The 6,000-nt window shown below is 35.5% G+C and overlaps 1 protein-coding gene across 1 annotated transcript in view; it reads right to left on the bottom strand.

The window, feature by feature from the left end:
* Positions 1–6,000, bottom strand: part of ACBD6 (acyl-CoA binding domain containing 6) — a 133,628-nt gene that overhangs the window by 57,187 nt on the left and 70,441 nt on the right. The gene's annotated exons all lie outside the window — the stretch shown is intronic.

Below are 6,000 nucleotides of genomic sequence, written 5' to 3'. Positions count from 1 at the left end.
GGGAAAGGAAAACAGAGAAACAAAAAGCAGCTGCGTTAAACAGAAAAGAAGTAGAAAGATGGTAGTAGTCACCTTAAATGTAAACAAATTCAACACTGCAATTAAGAGACAAAGATTATCAGGTTGGATAAAAACCAAGACCCAACTACATGCTATTTATAAGAAACACACTTTTAATATAAAGACAGAATTGTGTTAACAGACTGAATTGTGTCCCACCCTCTAAATTCATATGTGGAAGCCCTAACCCCTAGTGTGACTCTGTATTTGGAGACAGGACCTTTAAGGAGGTAATTAAGGTTAAGTGAGGTCATAAGAGTAGGGCTCTTACCTGACAGAGCTGGTGTCCTATAGGAAGAAGAAGAGACACTGGCAATGCCTCTCCCTCTCCCCCTACCACCCCCAAACAAGTGCACACAGGAAAGGCCACATGAGGACACAGTGAGAAAGCAGCTACCTGTAAGCCACTGACAGGTCTCATCAGAAACCAAACCTGCCAGCATCTTGCTCTTGGACTAGAAGCCTCCAGAGCTACGAGAAAATGTCTGTTGTTTAAGCTACCTAGTCTATGATATTTTGTTATGACAGCCCAAGCAGACTAAGACAGGATAGAAAAAATAAGCAAGGCGAACACTAGCCAAAAGAAAGCTGATGTCATTACATAATACTGAATGAAGCACACTTTAAGGCAAGAAAAATTAATATATTTTTAAATGGTCATTTTTCAGTGATAAAAGGATAAAACAATCTTAAATTTATATCTAATATCAGTTTCAAGGTATATAAAAATGAACATATCTAAAAGGAAAAGCAGATATAAATAATTGGAGATTTTAACACAATTCTCTCAGTAACTGAGAAACAGACAACAAAAAAATCAGTAAAAATATAGAACACTTGACTAACACCATTAACAACCTAACTTAAATAATATTTGTAGGAGACTACACCAAACGACTACAAAATACACAGGCTTTTCAAGTGAATACGCAACGTTCCCTAAAATACATCACATGATGGGCCAAAAAGCAAGTGTTAATTTCAAAATACTAAAACTCTCCAGACTATGTTCTCTCATCATAACAGGATCGAACTAAAAATGAATACAGAAAGAGAACTATAAAATCCCCAAATGTTGGCAATTAAACAACACACATCTGGATAACCCAAGATGCAAAGAAAATCACAGTTGAAATTGAAAAATATTTTGACTACAGGATAATAAAATATATCAAAATCTGCTAAATGCATTTAAAGTATTACATAAAGAGAAATTTATACCTCTAAGTACAACTATTAGAAAAGAATAGTTGAAAATCAATGATCCAGGCTTCCATTTCAAGAAGCCAGAAGAATAACAGCAAATTAAATCCAAGAAAGTAGAGGGAAATAATAAAGAGCAGAAATCAATGACACAGACACCAAACGTACAATAGAGATAACCAACAAAACCTAAAAGCTCGTTCTTTGAAAAGATTAATAAAGTTGATGAACCCTTAGCAAGAATAATCAATAAAAAAGAAATTACCAATATCAGAAAAATTTTACACACTCCAGAGACACTAAAATGACAGCAGGTCAATATTTTACAACTTAAGAAGAAATGGACAAGTTCCTTGAAAAACCCAGCTCATTAAAACTGACAGAAGAAAAACAAAGAAAATGTGAACAGTCTTGTAACAGTTAAAGAAATTAAATCTGTAATTTAAAGTCTTCTAGGTTAGGTGGACCTCACTGGTGAATTTGCGTAAGTATTAACTTATCTATAGTGTTTGTCACTAAATGTCTTTGTATAGGTTTTTTTTAATGGCTGATCTAGGTATTTCTGTGTGTGCGTAACACACTACTATTTACTGGCTTTGCCATTTGCCCTCCTGCCCAATAGTAGCAGGCAGCGTTCTCATTCTCCCACCAAGGTGGTGCCAGAAGAAACAGATTACAAGAAAAATGCCAAAAAGCTCCAATTCTCAGTCATCTCATTTATTCCACTACTAACGCCCTCACCTAAGCAAAGCCCCCAAGCTACTCCCTTATCCTCACACCCTTCGGGTTTCTGTCATGACATATTTTTCCTTAGAGGTCACCCTTTTTGGCCCTTTCAAAGCTGATTTCACCCATGTTAATACCTCAGACATGTGAGAGAATGGCAACATGAGTCATAAATGATGATTTGCCTCAAAAGGGCAGCTCTGAGTTCATTACATCCCACAACAGATTTTGCCTTACTAAGAACCTTACTATGCTTTCCATGGTCTTTTTATCCCCCACCCAATTAAAAAAAAAAATGAGTACAGGATCTGAATAGACATTTCCCCAAAGAACATACAAAAATGGCCAATAACATAAAAAGATGCTCAACATCACTAACCATCAGGGAGATGAAAACCAAAACCACGATGAGATAACATGAGATACAGGAGGATGGCTATAATCAAAAGACAGTCATGTTGATAAAGATGTGGAGAAACAGAAACTCTCATACATTACTGGCAGAAATGTAAAAACTGCGCAGTCTGAAAAATCATAAGCAGAAGTTCAAACACAGAGTTACCGTATGACCCAGCAATTCTACTCCTTAGTATACACCCAAGAGAAATGAAAATGCATGTTCATGCTCATGTTCAAGAATGTTCACAGGTGCTTTATTCGTTCTAGCCAAAAATGGAAAGAAAAAATTGAATGTCCATCAACAGGATAATGGAGACATTGTGGCAAAAGCATATCATGAAATGTTGCACAGCAATAAAAATAAAGGAATAAATGATCTATGTGACAACATGGATGACTCTTACCAATGTTATGTTGAGCATAAGCCTGATTCAAAAGAATCTATATTATGTGATTCCAAATATTTGAATTTCAAGAGGAGGTAGAACTAATTGATAGTGAGAGAAGTCGGAAGAATAGTTATAGTTAGCTCAGCGTGGTGGTGGGAGGATTGATGTTGACAGGAGGTAGTTTAACACAACGAACCTTCCAGGGATTCTAGAAATGTTCTACTTTGATATAGATGGCAGTTCCACATATATATGTATATGTATATTACTTTGCATTAAAGCTGTGGTAAAATAAAAAAATATATATATATTGCATTAAGTTGTATCCTTAAGATTTTTGTACTATTTTAAACTACTCTCAACTATTTTAAATAAGGAAGAAAAACTACTCTATGTACAATATTGTACCAGACATCTTTATTTGTTTATTATTTATTTATTTTAGATTCTGCCACTTTTATTTATTTACTTATTTATTTACTTAAAACTTTTTAAAGTTTATTGGGATAACATTGGTTAATACAATTATATAATTTTCAGGTGTACATTATAGTTTGACATCTATATATTCTATTGTTTGATTACCACTCAAAGTCCAGTTTCCTTCAGCTACCATATATTTGATTCTCTTTACCCACTTCATTCTTCCTCTACCCCCCATATTGATCCCCTTTACCCCATATACCTCTCCCCTTCGCCCACACCCCCTACCCTCTGGTAACCACTAGTCTATATATAGTCCATGTCCCTAAGTCTCTGTTTGTCCTGTTCATTTGTTGTTTTTGGTTTATATCCCACATATAAATGATATCATGTCATTTTCAACTTTTTCAGTCTGGCTTATTTCGCTTAGCATGATTATCTCGAGGTCCATCCATGTTGTCGCAAACAGCAGTATTTCATTTCTTCTTATAGCTGAGTAATATTCCATTGCATATATGTGCCATAGTTTCTTTAGCCAATCATCTATTGTAGGACACTTCGGTTGCTTCCATGTCCTGGTCACCGTGAAAAATGCTGCTATGAACATCGGTGTGCAAATATCTTTTTGGATATGGATTTTCAAGTCTTTGGGATAAATACCCAGCAGTGGGATTGCTGGATCATATGTTAGATCAATTCTTAGTTTTTCGAGGAACCTCCATACTGTTTTCCATAGTGGCTGTACCAATTTGCAGTTCCGCCAGCCGTGTATGAGGGTTCCTTTTTCTCTGCATCCTCTCCAACATTATTACTTGTCCTGTTGATTGTAGCTATTCTAACAAGTGTGAGATGGTATCTCATTGTGGTTTTGATTTGCATTTCCCTAATAGCTAGCGATGTTGAGCATCTTTTCATATGTTTGTAGGCCATTTGTATGTCCTCTAGGGAGAAGTGTCTGTTCAGGTTCTCTGCCCATTTTTTGATTGGATTGTTTGTTTTTTTGTTGTTATTGAGTCATGTGAGTTGTACTAGACATCTTTAAGACGTTATATACATGTAAGTAGAGGAAGTAAGGATGAGAATGAAATGTACTCAAATTTTACAGTGAAGAGGTTAAGAGCTTGGGCTTTGGGGTCAGAATGGCACATCCAAATCTAGATTTTGTTACTTAATAGTAGCTCTATGACTTCTGAAAGTTCTTGTTTCTTTGTCAGTAAAATGCAGAAAATAATATACCTGAATTACAGGATTGATGTGATGACTAAAAGAGATAATACACATAAAATGCTTGGTACACAGTAAATACTAAGAAACTTTTTTATATTGGCCCCCCTGCCACATAACAATTACAGGTGATTTTATTTAATGTTTTATACTTTTCTCATGGTTGGTTTGTTTTTTCAGATGATGCGGAACTCTGAATTCAAACACACAGAATCTGGAAGTTATCCTGTAGGCAGCGCTGTCATTACAGATTGCTGACCAGGTCAGTGACGTAATAAGCAGCAGTCTTGGAAGGCTCTGCTGGCAGCAATGTGGACTTGTGGAGGAAGAGTAGATTCGACCAGGAATGGCAGGACGGCCTTGACGGAGAGGGCCTGCTGTCACCATCTTAAGCTTCACGATAGCCTGGTAAAATCTAGAACTGTCATTATCCCCATTCTTTTTTAAAAATTATTTTCTGTTTATTTCATTAAACTATATATGTACATGGAATTTCTTTCTTTTTTTTCCCAGATTCATTCATTTATTCTTTCATTCCACATGTAATCTTTTTAAAAATTGATGTATAACTGACATATAACATTATGTTAGTTTCAAGTATACAACATAATGATTTGATATTTGCATATATTGTGAAATGATCACTACAGTCAGTCTAGTTAAATCCCATGTTTTCTCATGTTTTTGAAATCTTTTACAACACACAGATGGTCATCAAGGCATTCACTGAGAGGGTGTGCTGCTCTATGCCATTCTATAAACCACGAATTTATGTAATTTATAAATCCCAAGGTTCTTAAACATTTCAGCACCAAATAAAATATTTTCGTCTTGAATTTAATAACGCGCAGTATGCAGTGTAGACACCTAACACCACCAATGCTCCTGCTTCTCCCCCTACCTCGCTAATCTCCTTAATGCTACTTTACAATAAATCTGAGAAAACCTAGCAATAAATCTTTAGCATTCAAATACTTTGGGATTAGTTTCAATTTTTCTCCAGGGCTCGAAAGGTCAAAGTTATTCAAGAGGTCTGTGGGATGGTGTGTGTATTTAACCCATATCCTAATCTCAAATGTGGTTAAGGACCCAGCTTCCAGAGTTCAACTAAAAATTAATAACAAGCGGAGGAAGAGACAAAATTGTGTCCATAATACTGCTAGGTAACAAATGAAATCTATAAAGGATCTTAGAAATAAAACCCAAAGTTCCAATTCCACCAGAGTCACAGAATGTAGAAACTGCAGTGCAATAAAAGTATCTAACAGATATACTGAAGGGTAAAAATGACATGAAAACAGAGCAGACTGTGACGTACGTCTAATTACTACTCCATTTCAGGCTAATGGTAAAAATTAGTCCTCAGATAGTTGATAACATCAGCCTGTCTCTGCTGGTTTAGTAACCAAGATCTGTGGCCGAGCAAATACTTCTAATAAAATTGATTTTCTTTTTTGGCAACCAATTGGCCAGTCAATAATAATGTTGTTTATGAAAGACTGAGTCATAAGGGAGATGAACCTTTCCTTCCATTTATTATGTTTGTATTGTCTATATTTTAAAAGAGTTTTCAGTA

The sequence above is a fragment of the Pteropus alecto genome, unplaced genomic scaffold (genome assembly GCF_000325575.1).
Source record: "Pteropus alecto unplaced genomic scaffold, ASM32557v1 scaffold101, whole genome shotgun sequence".
NCBI classification, from domain to species: domain Eukaryota; kingdom Metazoa; phylum Chordata; class Mammalia; order Chiroptera; family Pteropodidae; genus Pteropus; species Pteropus alecto.
This window is presented reverse-complemented; position numbering and strand designations above follow the sequence as displayed.